Below are 15,742 nucleotides of genomic sequence, written 5' to 3'. Positions count from 1 at the left end.
TATTATATTTTCGGAGTAACCATAAAAACTACAAAAAAATGAATTTCGCTGTAATCAATTTCATCCTTTGTAGTTATAGGAAAAGTACTTTTAGTGCTGCCAAATTGCTGCGTTCTTGGTTTTTTTGAGATGCGTTCGCAATATCTCCGAAACCTGTGGATTAAAAAAATTTTTTTTCGTATGAAAAACTACAAACGATTTAAAACGTATTTCAAAAGAAAAAACCCAAATTTGCTTAAATTGCTTGGTTTCCGCAAAATGTATTATATTTTCGGAGTAACTATAAAAAGTACAAAAAAATGAATTTCACTACAATCAATTTCATCGTTTGTAGTTATAGGAAAAGTACTTTCAGTGCTTCCAAATTGCTGCGTTCTTGGTTTTTTTTAGATGCGTTAGCGATATCTCCGAAACCTGTGGACTAAAAAATTTTTTTTCGTGCGAAAAACTACAAACGATTTAAAACGTATTTAAAAAAGAAAAACCCAAATTTGCTTAAATTGCTTGGTTTCCGCACAATGTATTATATTTTCGGAGTAACTATAAAAAGTACAAAAAAATGAATTTCACTACAATCAATTTCATCGTTTGTAGTTATAGGAAAAGTACTTTTAGTGCTTTCAAATTGCTGCGTTCTTGGTTTTTTTGAGATGCGTTAGCAATATCTCCGAAACCTGTGGACCAAAAAAAATTATTTTTCGTATGAAAAACTGCAAACGATTTAAAACATATTTCAAAAATAAAAAACCCAAATTTGATTAAATTGCTTGGTTTCCGCACAATGTATTATATTTTCGGAGTAACTAAAAAACTACAAAAAATGAATTTCAATACAATCAATTTCATCGTTTGTAGTTATAGGAAAAGTACTTTTAGTGCTTCCAAATTGCTGCGTCCTTGGTTTTTTTGAGATGCGTTAGCGATATCTCCGAAACCTGTGGACCAAAAAAAAAATGTTTTCCTATGAAAAACTACAAACGATTTAAAACGTATTTCAAAAACAAAAAACCCAAATTTGCTTAAATTGCTTGGTTTCCGCACAATGTATTATATTTTCGGAGTAACTATAAAAAGTACAAAAAAATGAATTTCACTACAATCAATTTCATCGTTTGTAGTTATAGGAAAAGTACTTTTAGTGCTTTCAAATTGCTGCGTTCTTGGTTTTTTTGAGATGCGTTAGCAATATCTCCGAAACCTGTGGACCAAAAAAAATTATTTTTCGTATGAAAAACTGCAAACGATTTAAAACATATTTCAAAAATAAAAAACCCAAATTTGATTAAATTGCTTGGTTTCCGCACAATGTATTATATTTTCGGAGTAACTAAAAAACTACAAAAAATGAATTTCAATACAATCAATTTCATCGTTTGTAGTTATAGGAAAAGTACTTTTAGTGCTTCCAAATTGCTGCGTTATTGGGTTTTTTGAGATGCGTTAGCGATATCTCCGAAACCTGTGGACTAAAAAAAATTTTTTTTCCCTATGAAAAACTACAAACGATTTAAAATGTATTTCAAAAAGAAAAAACCCAAATTTGCTTAAATTTCTTGGCTTACGCACAATGTATTATATTTTCGGAGTAAATATAAAAAGTACAAAAAAATGAATTTCACTACAATCAATTTCATCGTTTGTAGTTATAGGAAAAGTACTTTTAGTGCTTCCAAATTACTGCGTTCTTGGTTTTTTTGAGATGCGTTAGCGATATCTCCGAAACCTGTGGACAAAAAAAATTTTTTTTTCGTATCAAAAACTACAAACGATTTAAAACGTATTTCAAAAAGAAAAAACCCAAATTTACTTAAATTGCTTGGTTTCCGCACAATGTATTATATTTTCGGAGTAACCATAAAAACTACAAAAAAATTAATTTCACTACAATCAATTTCATCGTTTGTAGTTATAGGAAAAGTACTTTTAGTGCTTCCAAATTGCTGCGTCCTTGGTTTTTTTGAGATGCGTTAGCGATATCTCCGAAACCTGTGGACCAAAAAAAAAATGTTTTCCTATGAAAAACTACAAACGATTTAAAACGTATTTCAAAAGAAAAAACCCAAATTTGCTTAAATTGCTTGGTTTCCGCAAAATGTATTATATTTTCGGAGTAACTATAAAAAGTACAAAAAAATGAATTTCACTACAATCAATTTCATCGTTTGTAGTTATAGGAAAAGTACTTTTAGTGCTTCCAAATTGCTGCGTTCTTGGTTTTTTTTAGATGCGTTTGAGATATCTCCGAAACCTGTGGACCAAAAAAAAATTTTTTTCCTATGAAAAACTAAAAACGATTTAAAACGTATTTCAAAAACAAAAAACCCAAATTTGATTAAATTGCTTGGTTTCCGCACAATGTATTATATTTTCGGAGTAATTATAAAAAGTACAAAAAAATGAATTTCACTACAATCAATTTCATCGTTTGTAGTTATAGGAAAAGTACTTTTAGTGCTTCCAAATTGCTGCGTTCTTGGTTTTTTTTAGATGCGTTAGCGATATCTCCGAAACCTGTGGACTAAAAAATTTTTTTTCGTGCGAAAAACTACAAACGATTTAAAACGTATTTCAAAAAGAAAAACCCAAATTTGCTTAAATTGCTTGGTTTCCGCACAATGTATTATATTTTCGGAGTAACTATAAAAACTACAAAAAAATTAATTTCACTACAATCAATTTCATCGTTTGTAGTTATAGGAAAAGTACTTTTAGTGCTTCCAAATTGCTGCGTTCTTGGTTTTTTTGAGATGCGTTAGCAATATCTCCGAAACCTGTGGACCAAAAAAAATTTTTTTTCGTATGAAAAACTGCAAACGATTTAAAACATATTTCAAAAATAAAAAACCCAAATTTGATTAAATTGCTTGGTTTCCGCACAATGTATTATATTTTCGGAGTAACTATAAAAACTACAAAAAAATGAATTTCAATACAATCAATTTCATCGTTTGTAGTTATAGGAAAAGTACTTTTAGTGCTTCCAAATTGCTGCGTTATTGGTTTTTTTGAGATGCGTTAGCGATATCTCCGAAACCTGTGGACTAAAAAAAATTTTTTTTCCCTATGAAAAACTGCAAACGATTTAAAATGTATTTCAAAAAGAAAAAACCCAAATTTGCTTAAATTTCGTGGCTTACGCACAATGTATTATATTTTCGGAGTAAATATAAAAAGTACAAAAAAATGAATTTCACTACAATCAATTTCATCGTTTGTAGTTATAGGAAAAGTACTTTTAGTGCTTCCAAATTGCTGCGTTCTTGGTTTTTTTGAGATGCGTTAGCGATATCTGCGAAACCTGTGGACCAAAAAAAAATTTTTTTCCTATGAAAAACTAAAAACGATTTAAAACGTATTTCAAAAAGAAAAAACCCAAATTTGCTTAAATTGCTTGGCTTACGCACAATGTATTATATTTTCGGAGTAACTATAAAAAGTACAAAAAAATGAATTTCACTACAATCAATTTCATCGTTTGTAGTTATAGGAAAAGTACTTTTAGTGCTTCCAAATTGCTGCGTTCTTGGTTTTTTTGAGATGCGTTGGCGATATCTCCGAAACCTGTGGACAAAAAAAATTTTTTTTTCGTATCAAAAACTACAAACGATTTAAAACGTATTTCAAAAAGAAAAAACCCAAATTTACTTAAATTGCTTGGTTTCCGCACAATGTATTATATTTTCGGAGTAATTATAAAAACTACAAAAAAATGAATTTCACTACAATCAATTTCATCGTTTGTAGTTATAGGAAAAGTACTTTTAGTGCTTCCATATTGCTGCTTTCTTGGCTTTTTTGAGATGCGTTAGCGATATCTCCGAAACCTGTGGACCAAAAAAAAAAGTTTTTTTCGTATGAAAACCTACAAACGATTTAAAACGTATTTAAAAAAAGAACCTAAAAATTTGCTTAAATTGCTTGGTTTCCGCACAATGTGTTATATTTTCGGAGTTCGGCGTTCTTGGTTTTTTTGAGATGCGTTAGCGATATCTCCGAAACCTGTCGACCAAAAAAAATTTTTTTCGTATGAAAAACTGCAAGCGATTTAAACGTATTTCAAAAATAAAAAACCCAAATTTGCTTAAACTGCTTGGTTTCCGCACAATGTATTATATTTTCGGAGTAATTATAAAAACTACAAAAAAATGAATTTCACTACAATCAATTTCATCGTTTGTAGTTATAGGAAAAGTACTTTTAGTGCTTCCATATTGCTGCTTTCTTGGTTTTTTTGAGATGCGTTAGCGATATCTCCGAAACCTGTGGACAAAAAAAAAAATTTTTTTTCGTATGAAAACCTACAAACGATTTAAAACGTATTTAAAAAAAAAACCCCAAAATTTGCTTAAATTGCTTGGTTTCCGCACAATGTGTTATATTTTCGGAGTTCGGCGTTCCTGGTTTTTTTGAGATGCGTTAGCGATATCTCCGAAACCTGTGAACCAAAAAAAAACATTATTTCGTATGAAAAACCACAAACGATTTAAAACGCATTTCAAAAAGAAAAAAACCAAAATTTGCTTAAATTGCTTGGTTTCCGCATAATGTATTATATTTTCGGAGTAACCATAAAAACTACAAAAAAATTAATTTCACTACAATCAATTTCATCGTTTGTAGTTATAGGAAAAGTACTTTTAGTGCTTCCAAATTGCTGCGTCCTTGGTTTTTTTGAGATGCGTTAGCGATATCTCCGAAACCTGTGGACCAAAAAAAAAAATGTTTTCCTATGAAAAACTACAAACGATTTAAAACGTATTTCAAAAGAAAAAACCCAAATTTGCTTAAATTGCTTGGTTTCCGCAAAATATATTATATTTTCGGAGTAACTATAAAAAGTACAAAAAAATGAATTTCACTACAATCAATTTCATCGTTTGTAGTTATAGGAAAAGTACTTTTAGTGCTTCCAAATTGCTGCGTTCTTGGTTTTTTTTAGATGCGTTAGCGATATCTCCGAAACCTGTGGACTAAAAAATTTTTTTTCGTGCGAAAAACTACAAACGATTTAAAACGTATTTCAAAAAGAAAAACCCAAATTTGCTTAAATTGCTTGGTTTCCGCACAATGTATTATATTTTCGGAGTAACTATAAAAACTACAAAAAAATTAATTTCACTACAATCAATTTCATCGTTTGTAGTTATAGGAAAAGTACTTTTAGTGCTTCCAAATTGCTGCGTTCTTGGTTTTTTTGAGATGCGTTAGGGATATCTCCAAAATCTGTGGACCAAAAAAAAAATTGTTTTCCTATGAAAAACTACAAACGATTTAAAACGTATTTCAAAAACAAAAAACCCAAATTTGCTTAAATTGCTTGGTTTCCGCACAATGTATTATATTTTCGGAGTAACTATAAAAAGTACAAAAAAATGAATTTCACTACAATCAATTTCATCGTTTGTAGTTATAGGAAAAGTACTTTTAGTGCTTTCAAATTGCTGCGTTCTTGGTTTTTTTGAGATGCGTTAGCAATATCTCCGAAACCTGTGGACCAAAAAAAATTTTTTTTCGTATGAAAAACTGCAAACGATTTAAAACATATTTCAAAAATAAAAAACCCAAATTTGATTAAATTGCTTGGTTTCCGCACAATGTATTATATTTTCGGAGTAACTATAAAAACTACAAAAAAATGAATTTCAATACAATCAATTTCATCGTTTGTAGTTATAGGAAAAGTACTTTTAGTGCTTCCAAATTGCTGCGTTATTGGTTTTTTTGAGATGCGTTAGCGATATCTCCGAAACCTGTGGACTAAAAAAAATTTTTTTTCCCTATGAAAAACTACAAACGATTTAAAATGTATTTCAAAAAGAAAAAACCCAAATTTGCTTAAATTTCTTGGCTTGCGCACAATGTATTATATTTTCGGAGTCAATATAAAAAGTACAAAAAAATGAATTTCACTACAATCAATTTCATCGTTTGTAGTTATAGGAAAAGTACTTTTAGTGCTTCCAAATTGCTGCGTTCTTGGTTTTTTTGAGATGCGTTAGCGATATCTGCGAAACCTGTGGACCAAAAAAAAATTTTTTTTCCTATGAAAAACTAAAAACGATTTAAAACGTATTTCAAAAAGAAAAAACCCAAATTTGCTTAAATTGCTTGGCTTACGCACAATGTATTATATTTTCGGAGTAACTATAAAAAGTACAAAAAAATGAATTTCACTACAATCAATTTCATCGTTTGTAGTTATAGGAAAAGTACTTTTAGTGCTTCCAAATTGCTGCGTTCTTGGTTTTTTTGAGATGCGTTAGCGATATCTCCGAAACCTGTGGACAAAAAAAATTTTTTTTTCGTATCAAAAACTACAAACGATTTAAAACGTATTTCAAAAAGAAAAAACCCAAATTTACTTAAATTGCTTGGTTTCCGCACAATGTATTATATTTTCGGAGTAATTATAAAAACTACAAAAAAATGAATTTCACTACAATCAATTTCATCGTTTTTAGTTATAGGGAAAGTACTTTTAGTGCTTCCATATTGCTGCTTTCTTGGTTTTTTTGAGATGCGTTAGCGATATCTCCGAAACCTGTGGACCAAAAAAAAAAGTTTTTTTCGTATGAAAACCTACAAACGATTTAAAACGTATTTAAAAAAAAGAACCTAAAAATTTGCTTAAATTGCTTGGTTTCCGCACAATGTGTTATATTTTCGGAGTTCGGCGTTCTTGGTTTTTTTGAGATGCGTTAGCGATATCTCCGAAACCTGTCGACCAAAAAAAATTTTTTCATATGAAAAACTGCAAGCGATTTAAACGTATTTCAAAAATAAAAAACCCAAATTTGCTTAAACTGCTTGGTTTCCGCACAATGTATTATATTTTCGGAGTAATTATAAAAACTACAAAAAAATGAATTTCACTACAATCAATTTCATCGTTTGTAGTTATAGGAAAAGTACTTTTAGTGCTTCCATATTGCTGCTTTCTTGGTTTTTTGAGATGCGTTAACGATATCTCCGAAACCTGTGGACAAAAAAAAAATTTTTTTTCGTATGAAAACCTACAAACGATTTAAAACGTATTTAAAAAAAAAAACCCCAAAATTTGCTTAAATTGCTTGGTTTCCGCACAATGTGTTATATTTTCGGAGTTCGGCGTTCCTGGTTTTTTTGAGATGCGTTAGCGATATCTCCGAAACCTGTGAACCAAAAAAAAAACATTATTTCGTATGAAAAACTAAAAACGATTTAAAACGCATTTCAAAAAGAAAAAAACCAAAATTTGCTTAAATTGCTTGGTTTCCGCACAATGTATTATATTTTCGGAGTAACCATAAAAACTACAAAAAAATGAATTTCGCTGCAATCAATTTCATCCTTTGTAGTTATAGGAAAAGTACTTTTAGTGCTGCCAAATTGCTGCGTTCTTGGTTTTTTTGAGATGCGTTCGCAATATCTCCGAAACCTGTGGATTAAAAAAATTTTTTTTTCGTATGAAAAACTACAAACCATTTAAAACGTATTTCAAAAGAAAAAACCCAAATTTGCTTAAATTGCTTGGTTTCCGCAAAATGTATTATATTTTCGGAGTAACTATAAAAAGTACAAAAAAATGAATTTCACTACAATCAATTTCATCGTTTGTAGTTATAGGAAAAGTACTTTCAGTGCTTCCAAATTGCTGCGTTCTTGGTTTTTTTTAGATGCGTTAGCGATATCTCCGAAACCTGTGGACTAAAAAATTTTTTTTCGTTCGAAAAACTACAAACGATTTAAAACGTATTTCAAAAAGAAAAACCCAAATTTGCTTAAATTGCTTGGTTTCCGCACAATGTATTATATTTTCGGAGTAACTATAAAAACTACAAAAAAATTAATTTCACTACAATCAATTTCATCGTTTGTAGTTATAGGAAAAGTACCTTTAGTGCTTCCAAATTGCTGCGTTCTTGGTTTTTTTGAGATGCGTTAGGGATATCTCCAAAATCTGTGGACCAAAAAAAAAATTGTTTTCCTATGAAAAACTACAAACGATTTAAAACGTATTTCAAAAACAAAAAACCCAAATCTGCTTAAATTGCTTGGTTTCCGCACAATGTATTATATTTTCGGAGTAACTATAAAAAGTACAAAAAAATGAATTTCACTACAATCAATTTCATCGTTTGTAGTTATAGGAAAAGTACTTTTAGTGCTTTCAAATTGCTGCGTTCTTGGTTTTTTTGAGATACGTTAGCAATATCTCCGAAACCTGTGGACCAAAAAAAATTATTTTTCGTATGAAAAACTGCAAACGATTTAAAACATATTTCAAAAATAAAAAACCCAAATTTGATTAAATTGCTTGGTTTCCGCACAATGTATTATATTTTCGGAGTAACTAAAAAACTACAAAAAATGAATTTCAATACAATCAATTTCATCGTTTGTAGTTATAGGAAAAGTACTTTTAGTGCTTCCAAATTGCTGCGTTCTTGGTTTTTTTGAGATGCGTTAGCGATATCTCCGAAACCTGTCGACCAAAAAAAATTTTTTTCGTATGAAAAACTGCAAGCGATTTAAACGTATTTCAAAAATAAAAAACCCAAATTTGCTTAAACTGCTTGGTTTCCGCACAATGTATTATATTTTCGGAGTAATTATAAAAACTACAAAAAAATGAATTTCACTACAATCAATTTCATCGTTTGTAGTTATAGGAAAAGTACTTTTAGTGCTTCCATATTGCTGCTTTCTTGGTTTTTTTGAGATGCGTTAGCGATACCTCCGAAACCTGTGGACAAAAAAAAAAATTTTTTTTCGTATGAAAACCTACAAACGATTTAAAACGTATTTAAAAAAAAAACCCCAAAATTTGCTTAAATTGCTTGGTTTCCGCACAATGTGTTATATTTTCGGAGTTCGGCGTTCCTGGTTTTTTTGAGATGCGTTAGCGATATCTCCGAAACCTGTGAACCAAAAAAAAAACATTATTTCGTATGAAAAACTACAAACGATTTAAAACGCATTTCAAAAAGAAAAAAACCAAAATTTGCTTAAATTGCTTGGTTTCCGCATAATGTATTATATTTTCGGAGTAACCATAAAAACTACAAAAAAATTAATTTCACTACAATCAATTTCATCGTTTGTAGTTATAGGAAAAGTACTTTTAGTGCTTCCAAATTGCTGCGTCCTTGGTTTTTTTGAGATGCGTTAGCGATATCTCCGAAACCTGTGGACCAAAAAAAAAATGTTTTCCTATGAAAAACTACAAACGATTTAAAACGTATTTCAAAAGAAAAAACCCAAATTTGCTTAAATTGCTTGGTTTCCGCAAAATATATTATATTTTCGGAGTAACTATAAAAAGTACAAAAAAATGAATTTCACTACAATCAATTTCATCGTTTGTAGTTATAGGAAAAGTACTTTTAGTGCTTCCAAATTGCTGCGTTCTTGGTTTTTTTTAGATGCGTTAGCGATATCTCCGAAACCTGTGGACTAAAAAATTTTTTTTCGTGCGAAAAACTACAAACGATTTAAAACGTTTTTCAAAAAGAAAAACCCAAATTTGCTTAAATTGCTTGGTTTCCGCACAATGTATTATATTTTCGGAGTAACTATAAAAACTACAAAAAAATTAATTTCACTACAATCAATTTCATCGTTTGTAGTTATAGGAAAAGTACTTTTAGTGCTTCCAAATTGCTGCGTTCTTGGTTTTTTTGAGATGCGTTAGGGATATCTCCAAAATCTGTGGACCAAAAAAAAAATTGTTTTCCTATGAAAAACTACAAACGATTTAAAACGTATTTCAAAAACAAAAAACCCAAATTTGCTTAAATTGCTTGGTTTCCGCACAATGTATTATATTTTCGGAGTAACTATAAAAAGTACAAAAAAATGAATTTCACTACAATCAATTTCATCGTTTGTAGTTATAGGAAAAGTACTTTTAGTGCTTTCAAATTGCTGCGTTCTTGGTTTTTTTGAGATGCGTTAGCAATATCTCCGAAACCTGTGGACCAAAAAAAATTTTTTTTCGTATGAAAAACTGCAAACGATTTAAAACATATTTCAAAAATAAAAAACCCAAATTTGATTAAATTGCTTGGTTTCCGCACAATGTATTATATTTTCGGAGTAACTATAAAAACTACAAAAAAATGAATTTCAATACAATCAATTTCATCGTTTGTAGTTATAGGAAAAGTACTTTCAGTGCTTCCAAATTGCTGCGTTATTGGTTTTTTTGAGATGCGTTAGCGATATCTCCGAAACCTGTGGACTAAAAAAAATTTTTTTTCCCTATGAAAAACTACAAACGATTTAAAATGTATTTCAAAAAGAAAAAACCCAAATTTGCTTAAATTTCTTGGCTTGCGCACAATGTATTATATTTTCGGAGTCAATATAAAAAGTACAAAAAAATGAATTTCACTACAATCAATTTCATCGTTTGTAGTTATAGGAAAAGTACTTTTAGTGCTTCCAAATTGCTGCGTTCTTGGTTTTTTTGAGATGCGTTAGCGATATCTGCGAAACCTGTGGACCAAAAAAAAATTTTTTTTCCTATGAAAAACTAAAAACGATTTAAAACGTATTTCAAAAAGAAAAAACCCAAATTTGCTTAAATTGCTTGGCTTACGCACAATGTATTATATTTTCGGAGTAACTATAAAAAGTACAAAAAAATGAATTTCACTACAATCAATTTCATCGTTTGTAGTTATAGGAAAAGTACTTTTAGTGCTTCCAAATTGCTGCGTTCTTGGTTTTTTTGAGATGCGTTAGCGATATCTCCGAAACCTGTGGACAAAAAAAATTTTTTTTTCGTATCAAAAACTACAAACGATTTAAAACGTATTTCAAAAAGAAAAAACCCAAATTTACTTAAATTGCTTGGTTTCCGCACAATGTATTATATTTTCGGAGTAATTATAAAAACTACAAAAAAATGAATTTCACTACAATCAATTTCATCGTTTGTAGTTATAGGGAAAGTACTTTTAGTGCTTCCATATTGCTGCTTTCTTGGTTTTTTTGAGATGCGTTAGCGATATCTCCGAAACCTGTGGACCAAAAAAAAAAGTTTTTTTCGTATGAAAACCTACAAACGATTTAAAACGTATTTAAAAAAAAGAACCTAAAAATTTGCTTAAATTGCTTGGTTTCCGCACAATGTGTTATATTTTCGGAGTTCGGCGTTCTTGGTTTTTTTGAGATGCGTTAGCGATATCTCCGAAACCTGTCGACCAAAAAAAAATTTTTTCATATGAAAAACTGCAAGCGATTTAAACGTATTTCAAAAATAAAAAACCCAAATTTGCTTAAACTGCTTGGTTTCCGCACAATGTATTATATTTTCGGAGTAATTATAAAAACTACAAAAAAATGAATTTCACTACAATCAATTTCATCGTTTGTAGTTATAGGAAAAGTACTTTTAGTGCTTCCATATTGCTGCTTTCTTGGTTTTTTGAGATGCGTTAACGATATCTCCGAAACCTGTGGACAAAAAAAAAATTTTTTTTTCGTATGAAAACCTACAAACGATTTAAAACGTATTTAAAAAAAAAACCCCAAAATTTGCTTAAATTGCTTGGTTTCCGCACAATGTGTTATATTTTCGGAGTTCGGCGTTCCTGGTTTTTTTGAGATGCGTTAGCGATATCTCCGAAACCTGTGAACCAAAAAAAAAACATTATTTCGTATGAAAAACTAAAAACGATTTAAAACGCATTTCAAAAAGAAAAAAACCAAAATTTGCTTAAATTGCTTGGTTTCCGCACAATGTATTATATTTTCGGAGTAACCATAAAAACTACAAAAAAATGAATTTCGCCGCAATCAATTTCATCCTTTGTAGTTATAGGAAAAGTACTTTTAGTGCTGCCAAATTGCTGCGTTCTTGGTTTTTTTGAGATGCGTTCGCAATATCTCCGAAACCTGTGGATTAAAAAAATTTTTTTTTCGTATGAAAAACTACAAACGATTTAAAACGTATTTCAAAAGAAAAAACCCAAATTTGCTTAAATTGCTTGGTTTCCGCAAAATGTATTATATTTTCGGAGTAACTATAAAAAGTACAAAAAAATGAATTTCACTACAATCAATTTCATCGTTTGTAGTTATAGGAAAAGTACTTTCAGTGCTTCCAAATTGCTGCGTTCTTGGTTTTTTTTAGATGCGTTAGCGATATTTCCGAAACCTGTGGACTAAAAAATTTTTTTTCGTGCGAAAAACTACAAACGATTTAAAACGTATTTCAAAAAGAAAAACCCAAATTTGCTTAAATTGCTTGGTTTCCGCACAATGTATTATATTTTCGGAGTAACTATAAAAACTACAAAAAAATCAATTTCACTACAATCAATTTCATCGTTTGTAGTTATAGGAAAATTACTTTTAGTGCTTCCAAATTGCTGCGTTCTTGGTTTTTTTGAGATGCGTTAGGGATATCTCCAAAATCTGTGGACCAAAAAAAAATTGTTTTCCTATGAAAAACTACAAACGATTTAAAACGTATTTCAAAAACAAAAAACCCAAATTTGCTTAAATTGCTTGGTTTCCGCACAATGTATTATATTTTCGGAGTAACTATAAAAAGTACAAAAAAATGAATTTCACTACAATCAATTTCATCGTTTGTAGTTATAGGAAAAGTACTTTTAGTGCTTTCAAATTGCTGCGTTCTTGGTTTTTTTGAGATGCGTTAGCAATATCTCCGAAACCTGTGGACCAAAAAAAATTATTTTTCGTATGAAAAACTGCAAACGATTTAAAACATATTTCAAAAATAAAAAACCCAAATTTGATTAAATTGCTTGGTTTCCGCACAATGTATTATATTTTCGGAGTAACTAAAAAACTACAAAAAATGAATTTCAATACAATCAATTTCATCGTTTGTAGTTATAGGAAAAGTACTTTTAGTGCTTCCAAATTGCTGCGTTATTGGGTTTTTTGAGATGCGTTAGCGATATCTCCGAAACCTGTGGACTAAAAAAAATTTTTTTTCCCTATGAAAAACTACAAACGATTTAAAATGTATTTCAAAAAGAAAAAACCCAAATTTGCTTAAATTTCTTGGCTTACGCACAATGTATTATATTTTCGGAGTAAATATAAAAAGTACAAAAAAATGAATTTCACTACAATCAATTTCATCGTTTGTAGTTATAGGAAAAGTACTTTTAGTGCTTCCAAATTGCTGCGTTCTTGGTTTTTTTGAGATGCGTTAGCGATATCTCCGAAACCTGTGGACAAAAAAAATTTTTTTTTCGTATCAAAAACTACAAACGATTTAAAACGTATTTCAAAAAGAAAAAACCCAAATTTACTTAAATTGCTTGGTTTCCGCACAATGTATTATATTTTCGGAGTAACCATAAAAACTACAAAAAAATTAATTTCACTACAATCAATTTCATCGTTTGTAGTTATAGGAAAAGTACTTTTAGTGCTTCCAAATTGCTGCGTCCTTGGTTTTTTTGAGATGCGTTAGCGATATCTCCGAAACCTGTGGACCAAAAAAAAATGTTTTCCTATGAAAAACTACAAACGATTTAAAACGTATTTCAAAAAAAAAAAAAACCCAAATTTGCTTAAATTGCTTGGTTTCCGCAAAATGTATTATATTTTCGGAGTAACTATAAAAAGTACAAAAAAATGAATTTCACTACAATCAATTTCATCGTTTGTAGTTATAGGAAAAGTACTTTTAGTGCTTCCAAATTGCTGCGTTCTTGGTTTTTTTTAGATGCGTTAGCGATATCTCCGAAACCTGTGGACTAAAAAATTTTTTTTCGTGCGAAAAACTACAAACGATTTAAAACGTATTTCAAAAAGAAAAACCCAAATTTGCTTAAATTGCTTGGTTTCCGCACAATGTATTATATTTTCGGAGTAACTATAAAAACTACAAAAAAATTAATTTCACTACAATCAATTTCATCGTTTGTAGTTATAGGAAAAGTACTTTTAGTGCTTCCAAATTGCTGCGTTCTTGGTTTTTTTGAGATGCGTTAGGGATATCTCCAAAATCTGTGGACCAAAAAAAAAATTGTTTTCCTATGAAAAACTACAAACGATTTAAAACGTATTTCAAAAACAAAAAACCCAAATTTGCTTAAATTGCTTGGTTTCCGCACAATGTATTATATTTTCGGAGTAACTATAAAAAGTACAAAAAAATGAATTTCACTACAATCAATTTCATCGTTTGTAGTTATAGGAAAAGTACTTTTAGTGCTTTCAAATTGCTGCGTTCTTGGTTTTTTTGAGATGCGTTAGCAATATCTCCGAAACCTGTGGACCAAAAAAAATTTTTTTTCGTATGAAAAACTGCAAACGATTTAAAACATATTTCAAAAATAAAAAACCCAAATTTGATTAAATTGCTTGGTTTCCGCACAATGTATTATATTTTCGGAGTAACTATAAAAACTACAAAAAAATGAATTTCAATACAATCAATTTCATCGTTTGTAGTTATAGGAAAAGTACTTTTAGTGCTTCCAAATTGCTGCGTTATTGGTTTTTTTGAGATGCGTTAGCGATATCTCCGAAACCTGTAGACTAAAAAAAATTTTTTTTCCCTATGAAAAACTACAAACGATTTAAAATGTATTTCAAAAAGAAAAAACCCAAATTTGCTTAAATTTCTTGGCTTACGCACAATGTATTATATTTTCGGAGTAAATATAAAAAGTACAAAAAAATGAATTTCACTACAATCAATTTCATCGTTTGTAGTTATAGGAAAAGTACTTTTAGTGCTTCCAAATTGCTGCGTTATTGGTTTTCTTGAGATGCGTTAGCGATATCTGCGAAACCTGTGGACCAAAAAAAAATTTTTTTTCCTATGAAAAACTAAAAACGATTTAAAACGTATTTCAAAAAGAAAAAACCCAGATTTGCTTAAATTGCTTGGCTTACGCACAATGTATTATATTTTCGGAGTAACTATAAAAAGTACAAAAAAATGAATTTCACTACAATCAATTTCATCGTTTGTAGTTATAGGAAAAGTACTTTTAGTGCTTCCAAATTGCTGCGTTCTTGGTTTTTTTGAGATGCGTTAGCGATATCTCCGAAACCTGTGGACAAAAAAAATTTTTTTTTCGTATCAAAAACTACAAACGATTTAAAACGTATTTCAAAAAGAAAAAACCCAAATTTACTTAAATTGCTTGGTTTCCGCACAATGTATTATATTTTCGGAGTAATTATAAAAACTACAAAAAAATGAATTTCACTACAATCAATTTCATCGTTTGTAGTTATAGGGAAAGTACTTTTAGTGCTTCCATATTGCTGCTTTCTTGGTTTTTTTGAGATGCGTTAGCGATATCTCCGAAATCTGTGGACCAAAAAAAAAATTGTTTTCCTATGAAAAACTACAAACGATTTAAAACGTATTTCAAAAACAAAAAACCCAAATTTGCTTAAATTGCTTGGTTTCCGCACAATGTATTATATTTTCGGAGTAACTATAAAAAGTACAAAAAAATGAATTTCACTACAATCAATTTCATCGTTTGTAGTTATAGGAAAAGTACTTTTAGTGCTTTCAAATTGCTGCGTTCTTGGTTTTTTTGAGATGCGTTAGCAATATCTCCGAAACCTGTGGACCAAAAAAAATTATTTTTCGTATGAAAAACTGCAAACGATTTAAAACATATTTCAAAAATAAAAAACCCAAATTTGATTAAATTGCTTGGTTTCCGCACAATGTATTATATTTTCGGAGTAACTAAAAAACTACAAAAAATGAATTTCAATACAATCAATTTCATCGTTTGTA

General features: G+C 29.7%; 1 protein-coding gene across 9 annotated transcripts in view; it reads right to left on the bottom strand.

Moving 5' to 3' along the window:
• The window catches only part of Mipp1 (Multiple inositol polyphosphate phosphatase 1), a 1,171,163-nt gene that overhangs the window by 672,001 nt on the left and 483,420 nt on the right, over positions 1 to 15,742 (bottom strand). Inside the window, exon 1 of one of the 9 annotated variants that reach the window (XM_067757519.1) lies at positions 7,875 to 7,941. The exons of the other annotated variants lie outside the window; for them this stretch is intronic. The gene's annotated coding sequence lies outside the window, so the exon portion shown is untranslated. Of the gene's footprint in view, positions 1 to 7,874; positions 7,942 to 15,742 lie in introns of those variants that run through there. 9 annotated transcript variants of the gene reach the window in all.

The sequence above is a fragment of the Eurosta solidaginis genome, chromosome 5 (genome assembly GCF_040869045.1).
Source record: "Eurosta solidaginis isolate ZX-2024a chromosome 5, ASM4086904v1, whole genome shotgun sequence".
In the NCBI taxonomy this organism is placed as follows: Eukaryota; Metazoa; Arthropoda; class Insecta; order Diptera; family Tephritidae; genus Eurosta; species Eurosta solidaginis.
Note: the sequence above shows the minus strand (reverse complement) of the source record. Positions and strands in the feature narration are given on the sequence as shown.